Source organism: Macrotis lagotis, chromosome 1 (assembly GCF_037893015.1).
Source record: "Macrotis lagotis isolate mMagLag1 chromosome 1, bilby.v1.9.chrom.fasta, whole genome shotgun sequence".
Lineage (NCBI taxonomy): Eukaryota > Metazoa > Chordata > Mammalia > Peramelemorphia > Peramelidae > Macrotis > Macrotis lagotis.
The window spans coordinates 664,507,860-664,526,431 of NC_133658.1; the positions used below are offsets into that span (position 1 = coordinate 664,507,860).

The 18,572-nt window shown below is 37.8% G+C and overlaps 1 protein-coding gene across 1 annotated transcript in view; it reads left to right on the forward strand.

The window, feature by feature from the left end:
* Window positions 1-18,572, forward strand: part of STAT4 (signal transducer and activator of transcription 4) — a 287,696-nt gene that overhangs the window by 93,053 nt on the left and 176,071 nt on the right. Inside the window, exon 2 of the mRNA XM_074215477.1 lies at window positions 12,536-12,620. The gene's annotated coding sequence lies outside the window, so the exon portion shown is untranslated. The remainder of the gene's footprint in view (window positions 1-12,535; window positions 12,621-18,572) is intronic.

An 18,572-nucleotide genomic window follows, 5' to 3' on the forward strand; every position in this document is an offset into this window, starting at 1 on the left:
CTGCTCAGTAAATATTCAATCAGCCTTTGCTTGAAAATTTTCATTGAGGAGGAACCCATTACCTCCTGGGGAAGTTCCCATGTAGGAATACCTATAATCCTTAAAAAACTTTTACAGACATCTGCCTCTTCTATTTCCACCCATTGTTCTTAATTTTACCCTCCAGGGCCAAGGAGAAGTCTAATCCCGAATGACATGACAACATTTCCCCTATTTGAAAGTAGCTGACATGTTCCATCTAAGATCTCTCTTCTCCTGGATGCCAAGATGCTTTAATTGAGTTTCATATGGCAGGAGGCCCTGAGTCACTTTCCTTACTCTCCTCTGGCTCTTCGGCTGCTTGTGAAAGTCTGGATGAGAAAATGGTGGTGATTATCATTTGGACAGTTAAATGGCACAGTGGATAGAGCATTGTACCTGGAGTCAGGAAGACTGAACTTGATAAGTTCAAATCCCACCTGCACACACTAGCTCTGTGACCCCAGGCAAGTCATGAACCCACTCATCTGTAAAATGAACTGGAGAAGGCACTGGCAAACCACTCTAGTTATCTTTGCCAAGAAAACACAAATGGGATCACAAAAAGTTGGACATGTCTGAAATGACTCAATGACAAAGTAAAAGTGAGATCACTAAAGAGTTTTGAAAGAAGAGGAGACTCCACACTTTGTCCCTGAATATCACTTCTTAAGGGTTCCCTTTTTCTCATCATTGAGAGTATACTTCTGAATATTGGCAATGTCTGTATGAGATATTTTAAGAATTATGGTTGTCAACATCAGTCAAGTCTATTTATCAGGCTGATATGATGTCCCAGGGCCTAATCTAAGTTGTGTGAGGGCCAGCATTTACTCCCCAACAAGGTAATGTTCACCTTCCCAAGGCAATTACTAAGAGCAGGCAGAACCGTGAGAAAGTGTGATAAGGGTATTTATTAATGAAGGGCTTTCATCAGGGATATGATCACAAGGCCTTCCATTGTCTATGAACTGCTCAGGTGTATTCTCCTCCTTCTTGTGTTTAATACACTCATCCTCATTGTTGGTAATGGATGATAGATGTGTATTTGACTCCCACAGCACTGAACATCAAACATCTATCTCACCAAAAAAACACAAATCCTATTTTTGAGGGCTTCACAACTTGATATGCTAGTCAGTCCTTGCAGTGGGAAGTGTATGAGGGCTTGTGGAGTAAGAAATAAATGCAACTGGGATCTAGGTCTGGGATACCAAGGTGACTAGCCACCTAGGTAGCTAGGTAGATAGAGCGTCTATCCAGGAATCTGGAAGACCTGAGTTCAAATATGACCTCAGACACTTACTAGCCATCTGGTGCTGGGCAAGTCACTTAACTCTCTTTGCTTCAGTTTTCTCTTCTATAGAAGGAGCCAGAGAAGGAAATAGCAAACCACTTTAGTATTTTTTGTCAAAAATAACCCAAATGGAGTCATGAAGAATTGGGACATAACTGAAATGACCCAAGAACAATTAGGTCTATCTGCCCACACAGAACAAAGTAGAGTGAGCATGCGGCAGTAAGTTAGTGACTCTAGTCAGTTTGGATAGACAGTACAGGAAATTCGAGAGAGGAAAAAAAAGTTTATCTTAAGGATCCAAAATCGGGTGCAGTATGGTGGCAAGGTAGATAGAATATAGATTCTAGAGTCAGAAAGACCTGAGTTCAAATTCTACTTTAGATGCTAATTGTTTCTGTGACCTTAGGTAAGTCACTTAACCTCCTCTCTTCTCTGTGCCTCAGTTTTCTCAACTACAAAAATGGGATAGTATCAACATCTACCTCTCTGGATTATGAGGATAAAATGAAATAATATTTCTAAAGGACTTCATAGACTTTAAAGTATTATATAATGTTTGCTATTGTTGTTACCAAATATTTGGAAGTAATGAAGATACTCTGGAATAAGACAGAATCTCTAATTATTGAAGAACTCAAGGCACAGAAGCGAGAATCCTTGTGTTTCAGCTGTGCTATTCAATAAACTTAGCCAGGTGAATAAGTAATCCTGAGACAATAGTCCTTTCTGGGCCAGAGTTTATACAAATACAGTACCTCCTGGCAAGGTTCTAGCCTTGCTGAACTGAAGGACTCCCCAGGACCTTTGCAGCATTATCTTATGCATTTGGCACAGCCTGGACCAGGTTTTGTCTATGGGAACCTGCCCTGAGGTCTTTGCACAGGCATCATTTACAAGAGCTAATTGCCTTCCACCAAATGACTCTTAAACCTACCCAACTGGCCTCCTGGCAATGCCTTCATTCTGTGTGGTTATCTCTGGGCATGGATGAAAATAGAAGCACTGTTTCTGGAGCTCATGTTTAAGGAATTAAGTGGGGCATGGGTGCAGCCAAGTAAAACAGATTTGGTGATTTGTCAATATTACTAGTGGAGACAATGAAGTCAGTGTAGTTCTTCTACCAGGCCTTGGGCTGAAATGAAGTGTGAGATTCTTTATCTAGGGATTGCGCCCTTTGCTGGCAGTGTTCGTAGACTGGATGATCTAATCAGTCTTTCCCCTTTTCCAGCAACTGTATATGATCTATTGTCCTGGTGGTTAGGCAATATCCAGTGGTCTTCTCTAGGGATAGTTTAGGAAGCTGAAAATGCAAACGGGGAAGGCAGGGAGAGGGGGACATAGCCTTGCCCGATGATGTCAGCTTCTGTTTTTTGTTTAAATAGCTTTAACAGGATATCCCCATTCAGCCAGACAGTTTGTTTACAATAGGGCAGTGTCCAGAGGTGGCTGTAAGTCATTGTAGAGGGCCTGGAGCAGGACAATACAGTTATAGTACAAGTTACTACTATACAGTAAGTGATGTCAAAGTTTCATGTTACATCTGATTAACTGGCTGGCTCTGGTACTGCAAAACATGCTGAGATTATTTGCCCTGAAAGGATCTATCATGACTACTATCTGAGAAGGAGTTTGAAAAGACAGCTTTTGGGTACATCACAAGGGGTCCAGATATATAGGCTTGTGAATGTAGTTTTTATTATGTCAGCTTTATTTGGGCTTTGGGATCCCTCCTGTAACCAATAGATGGGGATGAGGTTCCTACATCTTAGGTTTAATGGAGATCATCTTAAATATGTTTGGAAGACAACAAGATTGAGCCCACAGGGTTGGACCATAAGGAAAGAGTATAAGGGGGAATTATCAAGATCATTGCCTGTGCAGCATTTTAACAGGGTAGGTGTCCTAGAAGAAATAGATTTAATAAGAAGAGGTTCACACATAAGCACCATTCCCCAGATGATACAAGGTTCATTACACAGATCTCCTCAGGGTCTTGGTTTGGCTATGTCTCAAGGGTCTATCTCTAAATCTAGGAGGTCCAGTCACTTTTGTTTGTTAATCTCTCACCATTTAAAAATTATAAAAACTTGAGATGGCTGGCCACATTGCTGGGGTTAGAGGCCCTATCTTCTGAAAAATTTGTGTAAAATTTTTTGACCCTCTCTCCACATCCAAGAAGTCTGAATTATTATGGAGTTAAAAATAACATTTTGATACATATTACTGCACATATATTTTATACGTTTCTAAGTTTCTAAACTTTTTCTGCTGGTTTTTGCCTGTTGTCTGCAGCTTCCATAAAATTCCCCCAAAATTCCCATTTAATTTCTTATGCTGATCCATTATATTGAAACTGCAATAGGCAAAATTGTGCTGTAGAAAGGATAACTGTATTTTCTCAATATGCCACCATTCTATTTGTGGTTTCTGGATGGAATCATTATTTCCTCTACTTCCAGTGCACCTCATACTGAAGCAGGATGTTACTCTGTTTCTGATTGTTTCTGTGTCTGTCTTTGCCTCTGTTTCTCTATCTGTCTTTGTCTCTGTCTGCCTGTCTGTCTCTTTCTCCAATTTATGCCTTCTCCAAATCTCTACATAAACTAGAATTCATCACATAACAGGAATTAGCAGCTACCACTAGGCTTTCTTTTATATAAAGAGAAACAGAAATGAAAGAAAAAATAAAGGGAAGAGAAACAGTTCATTGGAATAGAAAACAACTGGTGCTAAGGACAAAATGCTAAGGACAGAAAAAACAGAAAGCATATTCTACTTCTAATTCTCTCATGGGAAAGGAGACAAAAACCTGGAGCAGCTGGGCAGTAATGAGGACTTGCTTTTTTCTCCAAATCATAGATGGTGGAGATCTTAGAGGGCTGGCCGAGAGGTACTTGGATTAGCTCACCAACCACCACTGTCATCTTCTCAGAAGTCATTTGATTTCCTCACTGTCCTCCTGGCATAGAATTACAGTAGCAATGATTACAGCCTGTCGAAGTCTCAGAAAGAAAACGGATAATCTACTATGAAATTCATTCGAGTTCTTACTAGAACTTGGCTTTCCTACATGGTCCCAAGATGAAGGACCAATTCTCAAACTTCCAAACTCCAACTCTCTAAACTCTCCAATTAAGTTCTTTTAACTCTTCTCTTCAACTCCCACTCCAATACTCCCAGAAGTCCAAATTAAACAATGTCACCAAATGATGAATTCTATTTCAGTCTCTCTTTTCCATAATAATCCAAGAACTACAATTACCATTTTTTTTGTAGTAATATCCTAACCTAAAGCCACTGAACTTGGAAATAAAAAAAGGAAAGATCTAGTTTCAAATCCTGATTTAGACACTTGCTAGGTATGTAATCCCTAGGCAAGTCACAACCTCTCTGAGTCTCAATTTCCTCATCTTTAAAATGAGGATTGGGGGTGGCCTTGGTTCTGGACACTGGTGTTAGAGTAAAACACTAGAGGGAGCCCTCCTCACAGAGGAGCCACATCATGGGAAGAATTCCTGATGCCCTAATCTCCTTTGGTCTTCCAACTCTATTTCCATCAACCCTTGGTCATTTCCCATTTTAGTATTAGAGAAATATATGCAGAGAGGTTCAGACTAAGTTCACACATCCAAATTGAACTGGTTGATCTGAATAATTCAAATAAAAGTAAAACTCCACTTAAGCCAAGGGTAGCAAGGTAATTGAAGCCAAAGGTAAATGCTTCGGTTCTCTGTTCTGTCGGAGCCCTTCCCACCTTCCTGGTCATCTTACTCCTAATGATGCCCAATACAAACTTTTCAATCTAGTGACACTGGCCTTCCAGCTGATTCATTTTGGCTGTCCCTAGAAATGCCCCCCCTTCTCCCTCTGACTCCTAACCTGCCTGGCTTTCTTAATCCTGTTTGTATCTGAGCACAATAACTGGAAGATAATGGATACTTGTTGGTTGGTTTATTGGGAAGCCTTCTCCAGCCCCCCTTGATTCCAGTGCCTTCCCTCTGTTAATTATTGATTCTATATATATAATTTGCATATCATCTCTCCCATTAGATGATCAGCTCCTTGAAGGCAGGGGCTATTTTTGCCTTGTTTTCTTATGCTCTCCGATTGGCACAATGCCTGGCTACATTGTGGTAGGGGCTTAATAACTGTTTATTGAATGAATGAATTGAATATCAAGTGCAGACACAAAGGAAGTCTTTTCTCCTCTTGATGCCCTTCATTGAAATGTACCCCGTCTTAAGGCTTCCGGATGGCTGACTTGTAGCCAAGAGCCTTTACTACAGGCTGGCCTCTTCCCCAGTCTGCCTCCTGGGCTCCGTCCTGGGGGGCTGCTGGAAGTGGCTCCTGGAGAGCCACAGGGCTGCCCCACAAGCAAAGGGTTCAGCGTCTGGGTTGGCTCTGGCCTGCACTCTCATACTGATGGGAACAAAACCTACCTGTAGCCTTGAAAGCTTGCCCAGACTGGAGCCTCAGGAATTCTTTCCACGAGACAATTCCTATGTGAACAGGGCTCCCTCTAGTGTAACATTATAGTCTCCAGAATCAATAAAATAAGCTCGGGCAAACCCAGTAGTTTTTTTAGTGGGGCGAAATAGGCTTAGAATTATCCAGTCGGGTGAGAAATGCAGGGTACTCGGCTATATTTAGATTACATAAACTGGGTTTTTTCATTGTTTGTATTCAGCATTAAAAGATTTTGGAAATTCACAAATAATTAAGGGTCAGCAAACATAGAGATATGTATGTAGTAATGATAATAAATTTATCCTGCTAGCATTTATCAAGCTCTAGTTGAGATCATAGAATAATGGATTTGGAATTAGAAGGGGCATTTTGGAGTCAACCAAGACCCAGAGTCACCCCTCACCCCCCAGGTCCAGAGATGGAGCTCATTGGACTGGTCAAAGGACAGTCAGAGAAAACTCCCAGAACTGAGAAGTGTTGTTAGATTGAAAAGGATATAAAGGTAGAAGGGGACTAGGTTATGAAGGGCTCTGTCAGAAGAGAGAACTGAAGCATTCACCTAGAAAAAACTATGTAATTTATGTTTATGACTCATTTACCTTGCTATTCTAAACTTAAGTGGATTTTTACTTTTGTTTACTTTTGAATTGTTCAGATCACTCAGTTCAATTTGGTTGTGTAGATATGTTTCTCTAAAATTGAATATCAGACTCTTGCTGATCCAATAAACCAACCAACAAGTATTCATTATCTTCCAGTTATTGTGCTCAGATACAAACAGTCCCCATTCACAAAGAGCTTGCTTCCAATTGGGGTAACAGGAAACTTATTTAGAGATATGTAGCTAAAGATATGGACCATATTATATGTCTGTATGTGACTGTGTATGTATATATTTTATACATATATTTTATATGTATATGTATATAGAGAATAAACACAAAGTGAATAAATACAAGTCAGTTTGAGGACACTAGCAAGTTGGGAGAACCAAAAGAAAGGCTTCATTAAGAAAAGGTGGTTCTTGAGCTGCATGTTGAAAGGAGGGATTCTATGAGGTAGAGGTGAGAAGGGAGTGAATTCCAGGCAAAGCAAAAGTTTAGAGATTGGAGATGAAATTCCACGTGAAAGGAATAGGAAAAAAAGTTAGAATTTTGCAGGATCTCCCTCTCCCAACAGACATGGGATTATTAGATTACTCCAGTTTACTAGACAGATGTGGTTCTTCAGCCTTGTTTTATGAGCAAGGATTCACAAGCCATAATTTTTTTCTGGTAGAATGGAAGACCACCAGACCTTCATATCTGCCTTGCTGTTGTACCCTACACAACATTAGACCTTTCTATTCACCCAAAAGTTGACCTTTACTCGGTGTCATCTACCAAAATTGAATCTATGTTCTTTAAGAGCAAAGATTCTTTTATTTTCTATTTATATTCTCAAGGCTTAGCAAAAAAAATTTGACACATAGAAAAAACTTAATAAATACTTTTCTATTCCATTCCATCTAGCCCATGCTTGCCATTTTACAGATTTGAAAACCAAGAACTAATAGCCTCAGGACTTTGCTCAAGGTCACAAAACCAATCAGCAGCAAACAGAATTTAAACCTAGGTCCTCTGACTCCAAATCTAGTGTTCTTTCCTCTATTCCAAACGGCCTCAGATTAAAACAATCCCTGTAAATCACGAAAATTTGTCAAAGATCACTTTATTTTCTGAAGGAAGCTGAATTCAAACAAAGTACCATAGTTGATACAGGGATGGATTTGGGATCAGGAAGACTTGGAGTCAAATACTGTCTTTCACACTTATAAGACAAATAACCACAGCTAAATCCTTAAACTTCTCTAAGACGTAGTTTCCTTAAAGATAAATGGGATAATTTATATAAATTAAATGATTATCATCATAATCAGCAGAATTGCCTACTTATCCAAAATTCCTCTACGCATAATAGCCTCCCCTAGATCTGCAGATCTGTGTATGGTGCAGAGTGTAATAAGAGGCATTAGGGGGTGGGGTAGGGAGGAGACTGTTTTGTGCAAAACAGCCATGTGCCTTGCCTTATATGGAAAAATAGGTTCACTCACTCCTTGGTTGACAGTTTTTCATCAGTTCAGATATTTGTTACAGGTGTTTTCTTTTCCCTTTCATGCTTTCTTCTTCTTCTTCTTCTTTTTTTTTTTTTTTTTTTTTTTTTTTTTTTTGCCTGAAGGATCAAATACCAAATGGATGAGGTTCTGATAAAACCTTTTTCTGTCAAAAGTTGTTTTGCCAATTCTCAGAATATTTTCAGGGTCAAACAAAGGCATGCAAGTCTCTGATTTGACCTTTCGATGGTCAGATGGTCAAATTAAACATGAAGTCACAGGTAGTTTGCTACCTATTTAAAAAGAAAAAGCAAACTGCCAATAAAACAAACCAGTAAACACTTATAAACTAGTAACCTGTAAAAACCAAACTTGGAATTTTTTTAAAGTGGGGGGGAGTGGTTCAGATCTGTGATTTTATGTAGGAGAAAGAACTCTCTCCTCCAATGTGCAGAAAAATAGTAGTAGTAGTAGTAGTAGTAGTAGTAGTAGTAGTAGTAGTAGTAGTAGTAGTAGCAGCAGCAGCAGCAGCAGCAGCAGCAGCAAACATTTATATAGCACTTTAAGATTTGCAAAGAAAGTTTTTTTGGTTGTTGTTCAGTCATTTCAATCACGTCTGACTCTCTGTGACTCCGTTTAAGGTTTTCTTGTCTGAGTTATTGGAATGATTTGGCATTTCCTTCTCTAGTTCATTTTATACATGAAGAAACTGAGGCCACTTAGTTGCCCCTGCAAAGTAATATATAAATATTACAACAACCCTAGAAGGTAGATACTATTGTTATTCCTATTTTACATACAAGGAAACTGAAGCAAACATGCTAAATGACCTGTCCAAGTTCATATTGCTAATTAAGTGCTAGAAACAGGATTTAAACTCAGGTCTTCTATCTCCAAATCCAGTATTGCATCTAGCATGCTACCTATCTACCCAGATCCCTCTGAGGTTAAATGACTTGCTTGTGGTCACCTAATTATGTGATATGTATTGGAGACTAGACTTGAATCTGGCACCTCCTGACTCAAATGATAGGTTTGCTCTTTATTATACCACATTGTCTACCTCTCCTTTTCCTTCTCCTGATCTCTCTTCCTCCTTCATCCTTTCCCCTTTCTTCCTCCAGTACTTGCACAGGTGTTTTTTGCCCTTTTAGTAGAAATCTGTTGATTTATTTAAAAGATATACTCAATGGCTTAAGTTGACATTCAGGTGGCTACGGATAGCAAATAGGTTAAAAATCGTTGAATTAATGATGAGGTCCTCAAGAAAGTGATTTATGTTCCCTAGACTTTGAAGCTCCTTCTTATCCCCTGCCTGTGCTTCCTCCCCTGCCTTCAGTTTAATTCTGACCATCCTTGCCCTGTTGTTTCAGCATATCTGCCAGCCTACTATAAGCATGGAAATTGCCTGGAGATGGACAGTTAATCCTACACATTCCCTATCAACCCCACACACCATCTCTGATTGGGAAAATCAGGGTCAGAAATGCAGCAAGTCAATAAGTAGTGTGAGTCCTCATGATGACCATTCTGGCCAGGCAGTTCTCCTCACTGTCCCCAAGACACAAGACTTATTTCTGTGTTTTTATTCATGGTACCCCTCTGCTTTTCCTTATTCTGCTCCTACTTCTCTTTCCTCTTGCCCTTTCCTCATAGAAATCCTAACTGGAACCTCATCTGCTTTAATAAAAAATAATAATTATTATCATCATTGTTGTTAGTATTTATATAACAGTTTGAGATTTATGAAGAACTTTACAAATATTATCTCATCTAATCCTCACAATAACTCCATGAGATAGGTGCTGGTATCCCTAGTTTACAGGTGAGGAAACTGAGAGGTTAAATGAATTGCTTGGAGTCACAAAACTAATAAGTTATCTGAGTTAGAATTTGAACTCAGATCTTCCTGATTCACAGTACAGCTCTCTCCATACCATATACCACTGGCTGTCTAACTTCTCTGGCAAATGTTTACCAATCCAAATTAAACTGCAGATCAGTAAAGCATGGCTTCTCCATAGAAGACTACTCTGCCCTTCACTGTTAGCACCTTTCCTGGAGATCTGGAACCAGGGTTGGGAGCAAAGAAGTCTTTAGTGGGGAAGAAAAAGAGAGGAAAAGGAAGAGGAAAGAAGAAGAAAAGGATGAGAAAGAGAGAAGGAGAAGGAATAATGAGAGGAGGAGGAGGAAAAAGAAGAAAAAGGAAGATCGAGAAGAAAAAGGAGAAAAGAGGAAGAAGAGAAAGGGAAAGAGGAAGAGAAAAGGAAAGGAAGAGGAAAAAGGAAAAGGAGAAGAAAAGAAGGAAGAGGAGAAGGAAGCAGAAAGAAAAGAGGATTATGTACACAATGATTAATATGTATACATGTTAAACACAAATATATACCTACAACATTCACTAGACTGTTCGCTGCTGAGGGGAGGGGCCTGGGAAGGGAGGGTGAAAGAAAATTCTGTAACATAAATATGCAAGTGGATGAATGTAGAAAAGTTTTCATATCACATAATTGGAAGAATGAAATAAATTATCAAGAAAAACAAGAAAAGAAGAGAAAGAGGAAGAAGAGGAAGATGCAGGGATATTTAAAGGGATCGTTTTTTTAAAAGGATCCTGGGAGCTTGCTCTAGGCAGCCAAATCAGCCACGTTTTTCTGTGGCACCTCTTCTCAAAGGGCAGTCTGGGCAATGCCAGCTTTGGCAGCCTCTAACAAGCTGGAAAAGCATTACCCATAATCTTGGCAGTGGACTTGTCTGCTTTTTGTCAGAGGAGTAGCCTAGCTAAGGTTTGGAGCCTCATTGCCAAATTGAGTGCAGGATGAAGAATTTTTTAGTCACAGCAACTTTCCAAGACCATCTGTTAAGTTAAAATGTTAATACACAATAATTCACATTCATAAATCATTTTAAGGCAGAACACCTTTGTCATCAAATCTCCATGGAAGGTAGGTAAGACAATTGTCATTTATCAAATTTACTGATAAGAAAACTTCCATCTCTGAGAGGTTATGTGACTTGTCCATGGTTACATGGGCAAGTTGCATTCAACCCCCCTGATTCTCAGTTGAGAATTCTAGTCACTACATCAAGTTCCCTTTAATTTGTCAGGATCCCATAACTTGGAATTGGGTGAAGTCCAGAGATATTTTCAAAGTTGTTGACTTGGAGACACATTGTCATCTTCGCCCAGGTCTCTTAGTGTGGGTGTACCACTGGCAGTTTTCAGGATAGCCTCACTGTACATGGCTCCTACCACAATTTATGCCACCTGGGAAAATACAAACAAAGATTTGAGTACAGTGTATCTATGCAAGAATATCCCCATAGTCTCAGTTTGTGGTTAAGAGGACTTTTTTTTAACTAATCCTTCCAGAAACTTACATGGCCCCAAAGTACAATGACACTACTCAATGTCTCCTGTTGGTCAGTGAACTTTCAGTACATGCAATTTAAAAAAGAGGATGAGAATCATAGGGAGTGTGTTGAAATAAAGGGTTATGATAGCCAGTGGGCACAGGAGAGATGGAGGAAATGGTGGCCATGTGAAGACAATAGGGCAACTAGGTGGTTCAATAGATAGAATCCCAGGCCTGCAGTCAGGGATACCTGAGTTCAAATACAACCTTGGAAATTTGCTAGCTGTGTGACCCTAGGCAAGTCACTTAACCTTGTAGGTCTCACTTTTCTCCTCTGTAAAATGAGCTAGAGAAGGAAATGGCAAACCATTCCAATATGTTTGTCAAGAAAACCCCACATGGGATCATAAAGAGTTGGATATAATTGAACAACAAAGTGAAGACAATCCTGAGGGCATAAATGGTAGATGTAGCACAATATAGGTAGTGAGGCAGTGGAGACAAAAATCATGAAGAGATTCCCTTATGATTTCTTTTTTAAAAATTTTATTTATTTAAGGCAATTGGGGTCAAGTGAGTTGCCCAAGGTCACACAGCTAGGCAATTATTAAGCATCTGAGGTCACATTTGAACTCAGGTCCTCCTGACTCCAGTGCTCTTTCCACTGTACCACCTAGCTGCCCTTCCTTTATGATTTCCAAGGAGATACCAGCACTCCAAGGACTGATGCTCCTTGTGAGAAACAACACTATGTCAAGAAGCCAGACCTCTCAAAGCTAGGGCTGTGATGAGATGGAAAGGGAAATAACTAAGTAAAATCTATCATTGGTGTGTTGCTGAATATTTAACAACCAGACAGGAAAGAGGGAATGTTCTCAGGACACACTTTTAAGTTTAGCCTGCATCACTGGCACTTTTCTTTGTCACTTTCTTAAATTGAAACCATCAACAAAACAATAATCAAACCATGTGGTGATTTCTGCACACGTAAATGCTCAATATGAAAAATTTAATAATCTCTCCAGAGAGCCAATATGAGCTGACTCCAGTAATTTCACTGGCCTACACCATTAGTATTAGATTAGTGGACTTTAAAATAACCCATTGTCATTAGTGAACTGATTAGGGAGAAAAAGGTCTTCATTCAGAAATGAAAGCTGTTTTGCTTTTTTTTTTTTTTGAGCGGGGGGTAAGAAGTGACAATCATTGGGGAATGAGTTCCGAAATCCTTTAATTTTTGCTCTAATTCCCTGTCATTACCTTGCTATTCCATTTTAATTAAATACCTTTGACTTGAATACATAGGTCATCTCTCTTGGACTGGAACAGAGGTACAGCTTGGAAATGAGAATTTGAATGGATGACCCCCTAAACAGAACATAGATGAAAGGTAAGGCTACAAGTAGGAATCTTAAACTATAAAAATACAGAGTGGGGACACTTAGAAGTCTTCCCCTTCAACTCAATTCAATAAAATTTATCCAATATCTAATATGTGCAAGGTCCAGGGCTAGGCACTAGGTAAAAATAGAAAAACAAAATGGAATGAGTCTTTCTTTGCCCTCAAGGACTTTACATTTTATTTGTTCTGTTGTTTTTCTCTTCTGAAGATTGTCAGCTCTGTAGCATGCCATTTAGAAATATAAACCTAAAAATCTTTTATTTTATAAGAAGGTTTGAAGAATAAGAAAGGTTAGTGAGTGTCCTTGTCAGGACTATGGACAACAGCTATTGACCTCCTGCTCCCCAGCTCAATCGTGTGACCTTGATATGATAACCAACAGTGGCAGGAGCAACATCACGGTCTCACCTACTGGTAACTAGAGTGGAAGCAGTTGACTACTTGGAAAAGCACCATAAAACTTGCTTTCTCCCCAATTTTTTTTGTCACTATTTCCCTCTGAACTAGTCTTTTTCCATCTACCTAATTTGAAATTTCCATTTCCATTTCCAAAGACATTTCTTTAGATAATACAGAAGACACAGGTAATATGCATATATTATCTCTAGAACACCAATGCTGATGTGAATCATTTCAAATTTTGACCAACATAAACAAATTGCCATAAAGAACCAAAAGAAAACCATTTCTCCACCAATCTAGCAACTGAAAGGTTAGAAATTATAAAACTTCATCATTCTAATTGTTTATTGACTTTTATTTAAAAGCATTTAATTTGGTAGAGTGAAAAGCTCCAATGCTTCCCAAATACATGTTAAAATTGTACAAAGTTCCTAACAATAGAAATCGCTTTATTCCTTTTGAGGAGGGAGTCTGGGAACATCTCATGATTTCCCACTTGGTTGCTCATCTCAGCTTCATCATTGTCTCTAGAAACTCATCTTCTGACTTGATCAAATCAATTTTGAAACTTTCACCTCTTCAGTATCCCCTGCCCCTGTGGTCTCTCCCTTCTTCTGATTGGAGAGTGGAAATCAGAGAACTCCTTTCATATACTTTATTGAAGGAGTGGGCCAAGGAGAGACACTTCATAATTTCCCACTTTTTAGCAGGATATGCCTCTGTATATGGGGTTCTTCTTCCCTTCCCCTTCTTCACCTACTACTCTCCCCACCACCACCACAACTTACTTTTTCAATTTCTTTTTATGTGTTATCTCCCCTCATTAAGATATAAATTCCTTGAGAGCAGGAACTACAGTTATTTCTTCCCCATCCAGGTTTTGATATGTCAGGGGATCAGCATAATAAATTAATTGGGATTTTTGAGGGAGTTATGTGAAAGCCCCAGAAGACATTTGAAGGCCAGGAGATCATATTGAAAAAGTTTAAAAACTCAGAAGTACAAAAACTATATGTGAAGTATTAGCAACCTAAATTTTATCATAAAATATTGTAAATACCCCAAAAAAAGAATAAAGGGGGAAAAAAGCAGACTTTTTTCCTCTGGTACAAAAGGGAAGGCCTAAAAATATTATGGGGATTTTCCAGATCCTGCAGATACCATGCCCCAACCCTCCCACCCTCACCCTCCTAAGTGCAGAAGGGATGACTGTATCTTTTGCTTTTTTGATATCCCCAGCTCTTAGCCCTGGGGCAGGACTTAGGTTGTTAATAAATGTTTGCTGGCTGGCAGAATGATCATTATTCTCAAGTACATTAAAAAAAAATTAGACTTGTACTTGGCAAAGGAGTTCATAGCACTCAAGGAGAAGATAGAATACAGAATCTAAATTGAAAAGTGATTGACTTTAGAAATTGAGATTCTCCTGCTATTGTGTTGGTTACATCAAGGCCTGGAATATGTAGAGCCTCCTACATAGCCATAGTCATTCAAAAGAATTTTGATTTACCTATCCACACAGAATAAAACAAGTGAATGAAGAAGGTCTACTCTTCAGACAGTGGGATATAGTTAGATGAATAACCTATAGAACTCATTCATTGGTATATTTCTTATACAGATACTGAAAATGAACAATGAGCTTGGCCTGATATTGAATAGGAGAAGAGTAGGTTATATTATCTTTATGCTAAAGATAAGTTATTTTAGTGACCACAAACTTTTGAACAGAAGTCTATAATTTTATTTTTTAAATTATGTAAATATTTTGTTTTTCCAATTACATACAATGACAGTCTCTACCAATCATTCTTTGCAAGATTTTGACTTTTATAAATTTTTCTCCCTCCCTTCCCTTCCCCTCCCCCTAACATAAGGCAATGTGATATAGTCTTTACATTTGCTTCCATGATAAGCATAGATCAAAATTGAATGTGTTGAGAGAAGAAACAGATCCAAAAGGAAGAAAGAAAACATTAGAGATAGAAAAATTACATAATACATACAACTTTTAAAAATTAAAGATAATAATCTTTGTTTAAACTCCACAGTTCTTTTTCTGGATACAGATGATATTCTCCATCACAGATCCCCTAAAATTATCCCTGATTATTTTACTGATGGAGTGAGCAAGTCCATTAGGGTTGATCATTGCTCCATGTTGTGGATAGGGTGTATAATGTTCTTCTGGTTCTGCTCATTTCACTGAGCAACAGTTCATGCAAGTCTTTCCAAGTTTTTCTGAAATCACATCTCCCATGATTTCTTAGAGAGCAATAGTGTTCCATCACACACATATACACAGTTTGTTCAGCCATTCCCAATTGATGGACATCCCCTCAGTTTCCAACTCTTTGCCACTACAAACAGAGCTGCTATGAGTATTTTTGTACATGTGCTATTTTTAACCTTTTTCATGATCTCTTCAGGATACAGACCTAGTAGTGGCTTTGCTAGATCAAAAGATATGCACAGTTTTGTTGTCCTTTGAGCATAATTCCAAATTTTCTCCAGAAAGACTGGATCATTTCACAGCACCACCAACAACAATGCATTAGTGCCCCAGATTTCCCACATCCCTCCAACATTTATCATTATCAGAAGTCTATCATTTTAATTCTGAGAAGATTCTAGTAGTATGCGACCTCCCCTCTCTTCTTCTTCCCTTTCCCCTTCCTCTTTCCTTTTTTCTCCTCTATTAGTCTGGAAATTCAAACAGAACAAGTCTTATGTCTCTTCCAAGTGACAGTCTTTCAAATACTTAAAGGCAGCTCTCATGTCACCCCTTGTGATTTCCCTTCTTCAAGCTAAATATCACTAATAATTTAAGTAATAGGTTGTGTGAGTATATGGGTGCTATCTGAAATATAAAGATGATTCATGAATTATCTGGAAAGATATGATCTGGAAGCCCAATCTTATAAAGGGTAGGAGGAGAGCTGTGCTAGCATCACAAGCAACCTAGCTGGGGGAAAGACATAAAGGAAAATCTAAAGCTCCTAAGACTGGATGATTTCTCCTTATGCTATAGAAAAATAATTTTGGTAGCTGAATAGAGGAAGATGGATTGAAATGAGGTGAGACTTGAGTCAGAAAGATCAATTAAAATCCAGAAAGGAGGTGAAAAGTGCCTATTCCAGAGTGGTTGGCTATCTGCGTAAAGAAGAAAAATACATGAAAAATATTGCAAAGGTAGGTCTTGCAACTGATTGCTTATGTAAGGAAGCTGAAAGTAATGTGTCAGAGATGACATCAAGGTTGTGAGAATGGGTAACTGAGTGACTGGGAGGGTAGTAGTACCCACCACAAAGATATGAGTCTTCAGAAGAGGGGAGGGCATAGGCACAAAGAAAATGAATTCCGTTTCAGACATGTTGAGATTGGATACCCACAGGACATCCAATTTAAGAGTAGTTCAGAATATAGGAAAGTATTGACAGACTAAAACATTGAATTTAAGATAAAATTCATTAGGTATAAAAAAGGTAAAAGTTTACATTTAGGAATAAGAATTTGACTTCACAAGCACAAATAGAAAGCAATTCACCTAAAATAATCTGAATTTTAATGACTTGAGTCAACATTCTAATATGGCAGTACTGATGGGGGCCTACATTAAAATAACCTCCAAATGGATGAACAAATGGTCTTTTTTTTTAAGTAGAAGGAAAATGAAATTAATAGTATAAAAAATGAAACAGGGGAATTCAATGCAATAAAACTGAAGACAAATGAATGAACATTTATAAAAATATGAAAATGCTCAGTTTAGCAGAATAAGAAATGAGAAATTTAAACCCAATCTCAGAAAAAGAAATTAAACAGTCTTTTTTTTTTAGATTTTTTCAAGGCAATGGAGTTAAGTGGTTTGCCCACAAGGCCACACAGCTAGGTAATTATTAAGGGTCTGAGGCTGGATTTGAACTCAAGTACTCCTGACTCCAAGGCCGATGTTCTATCCACTGTGCTACCTAGCTGCCCTGAAATTAAAAAATCTTTAAGAAACATAAACACTTACTCATATAACTACTATTGGTACAGATGGATTTACAAACATATCTTATTACATACTCAGAGAACAATTAATTCCAATATTGTATAAACTTTTTGAAAATATAAGAAAATAAAGGGGCATAACAAATCCTTTCTGTTATGCCTGTCACTTTGATACCTAAGCCAAAGAGTATCAATACAGAGAAAGAAAACGATAGACCAATAAGATCCCTAATGAACATTATTCACAAAAACTTACAAATATAAAATATTAGCAAAAATACCATAATAAAGATTTTACATTATAATCAAGTAAGATTGATATCAGAAATGTAGGGTTGGTTCAATATTAGAAAAACTATCAATATAATATATCATTTTAATAAGAACAGGAAAAATAATATGATTATATAGATAAAGGTAGGAAAAAACTTTTGATAAAAATATTACACAAAAACTGAAGGAATAAATATATGTTAAGTGGATTCAAAATTATCATATTTTTACAGATAATATTATAGTTTACTTAGAGAACCCTAGAAAGACAATTAAAAATTAATTGAAACAATACTGTCAGCAAAATTATAGGATATAACAGAAGTCTGCAAAAATCATCCACATTTCTGCTTTGTAAAAAAAAAGCAGGAAAAAAATAGAAGAGAAAGTTCATTAAAATAATTACAGAATCTATGAAATACTATATGAATACAACTACAAAACACTTTTTTACTCTTACAACATATCTAAAGAATTGAAGAAATATAAGTTGCTCAGGAATAGACTGAGTAAATATAATAAAAATAATAAACTACCTATTTTAATTTATCAGTATTGTACCAATCAAATTATACTCAAAGTATTATTTTGCAGAACTAGAAAAAATAATAACAATTCAGTTGGAGGAACAAAAGGTCAAGAATCTTAAGAGTGCTGAAATAAAAATAGGAAGGAAAGGGGCTTAAAAGTATATCTTATACTATATGATATCAAAAGAGCGTGGTAGTGATTTTAAAAAATAGAGAAGCTGATCAGCAGAAAACATACAGAAGGAAATGACCACAGTAGCCTATTGTTTACTAAGTAAATTGAGGTAAGGGTTCATTATTCAATAAACTGCTGGGAAAATTGTAAAGGAATCTGGCAGGAATTAAGTATAGAATCAAAATTTCTCATTATAAGCTCCAAATGGATATGTGACAGGCATAAAGGGTAGCTTCATAAACAACTTAGAGAAAGAAGGAAGACATTAGTTTTTGGATCAATGTTAGGGCAAGAGTTCATCACTTAGCAGCTGATAGAGAGGATCACACAAGATAGACAAAATGGCAGTTTTGACTTTGTAAATATTTTTTTTTTTTAGATTTTTGCAAGGCAAACGGGGTTAAGTGGCTTGCCCAAGGCCACACAGCTAGGTAATTATTAAGTGTCTGAGACCGGATTTGAACCGAGGTACCCTTGACTCCAAGGCTGGTGCTTTATCCACTACACCACCTAGCCGCCCCGACTTTGTAAAATTTAAGCTTTAAACAAAACCAATACAAAAGG